The sequence below is a fragment of the Oncorhynchus clarkii genome, chromosome 7, assembly GCF_045791955.1.
Source record: "Oncorhynchus clarkii lewisi isolate Uvic-CL-2024 chromosome 7, UVic_Ocla_1.0, whole genome shotgun sequence".
Classification (NCBI taxonomy): domain Eukaryota; kingdom Metazoa; phylum Chordata; class Actinopteri; order Salmoniformes; family Salmonidae; genus Oncorhynchus; species Oncorhynchus clarkii.
Window position 1 is genome coordinate 82,556,370 of NC_092153.1, and position 2,199 is coordinate 82,558,568.

The window sequence follows — 2,199 nt, forward strand, 5'->3', positions numbered from 1 at the left end:
AGACTCTGCATGCAGAATCCTGGATAAACATCCTCAGCGTACAACGTAAAACACCAAATAATACATGCAGAGCAGAATCAGGCCATGAGGTGGAAACTGAGCTGCACTTCCTAACCTCCTGCACAATGTATGACCATATTAGAGACACATATTTCCCTCAATTTACACAGATCCACAAAGAACTCGAAAACACACCCAATTTTGATAAACTCCCATATCTACTGGGGGAAATTCCACAGTGTGCATCACAGCAGCAAGATTTGTGACCTGTTGCCACAAGAAAAGGGCAACCAGTGAAGAACAAACACCATTGTAAATACAACCCATATTAATGTTTATTTATTTTCCCTTTTGTACTTTAACTATTTGCACATCGTTACAACACTGTATATAGACATAATATGACATTTGTAATGTCAGAGACAGGGTCAGGGACAGAGACAGGGTCAGAGACAGGGTCAGGGACAGAGACAGGGTCAGGGACAGAGACATGGTCAGGGTCAGAGACAGGGTCAAGGACAGAGACAGGGTCAGTCAAAGAGACAGGGTCAGGGTCAGAGACAGGGTCAGGGACAGTCATAGAGACAGGGTCTGGGACAGGGTCACAGACAGGGTCAGGGACAGAGACAGGGTCAGGGCCAGTCGTAGAGACAGGGTTAGGGACAGGGTCAGTCATAGAGACAGGGTCAGGGACAGAGACAGGGTCAGGGACAGTCAGAGAGACAGGGTCAGGGTCAGGGACAGGGTCAGTCATAGAGACAGGGTCTGGGACAGGGTCAGAGACAGGGACAGGGTCAGGGACAGGGTCAGGGACAGGGTCAGGGACAGGGACAGGGTCAGGGTCAGGGACAGGGTCAGGGTCAGGGACAGGGTCAGGGACAGGGACAGGGTCAGGGACAGGGTCAGGGACAGGGACAGGGTCAGGGACAGGGTCAGGGACAGAGACAGGGTCAGGGACAGGGTCAGGGACAGGGACAGGGTCAGGGACAGGGTCAGGGACAGGGACAGGGTCAGGGACAGGGACAGAGACAGGGACAGGGACAGGGTCAGGGACAGGGTCAGGGACAGGGACAGGGTCAGGGTCAGGGACAGGGACAGGGTCAGGGACAGGGTCAGGGACAGGGTCAGGGACAGGGACAGGGTCAGGGACAGAGACAGGGTCAGGGACAGGGTCAGGGTCAGGGACAGAGACAGGGTCAGGGACAGGGACAGGGTCAGGGACAGGGACAGGGTCAGGGACAGGGACAGGGTCAGGGACAGAGACAGGGTCAGGGACAGGGTCAGGGACCGAGACAGAGACAGAATCCGCCATAGAACCCATTGCCCTTTATGGTTGTGAGGTCCTGGGGTCCGCTCACCAACCAAATTGAGACTCTGCATGCAGAATCCTGGATAAATATGTATAGGGTCAGGGTCAGGGACAGAGACATGGTCAGGGACAGGGTCAGGGACAGAGACAGGGTCAGGGACAGGGTCAGGGACCGAGACAAAGACAGAATCCGTCATAGAACCCAATGCCCTTTATGGTTGTGAGGTCCTGGGGTCCGCTCACCAACCAAATTGAGACTCTGCATGCAGAATCCTGGATAAACATCCTCAGCGTACAACGTAAAACACCAAATAATACATGCAGAGCAGAATCAGGCCATGAGGTGGAAACTGAGCTGCACTTCCTAACCTCCTGCACAATGTATGACCATATTAGAGACACATATTTCCCTCAGATTACACAGATCCACAAAGAACTCGAAAACACACCCAATTTTGATAAACTCCCATATCTACTGGGGGAAATTCCACAGTGTGCATCACAGCAGCAATATTTGTGACCTGTTGCCACAAGAAAAGGTCAACCAGTGAAGAACAAGCACCATTGTAAATACAACCCATATTTCTGTTTATTTATTTTCCCTTTTGTACTTGAACTATTTGCACATCGTTACAACACTGTATATAGACATAATATGACATTTGTAATGTCAGAGACAGGGTCAGGGACAGAGACAGGGTCAGAGACAGGGTCAGGGACAGAGACAGGGTAAGGGTCAGGGACAGAGACATGGTCAGGGACAGAGACATGGTCAGGGACAGAGACAGGGTCAAGGACAGAGATAGGGTCAGGGACAGAGACATGGTCAGGGTCAGAGACAGGGACAGAGACAGGGTCAAGGACAGAGACATGGTCAGGGACAGAGACAG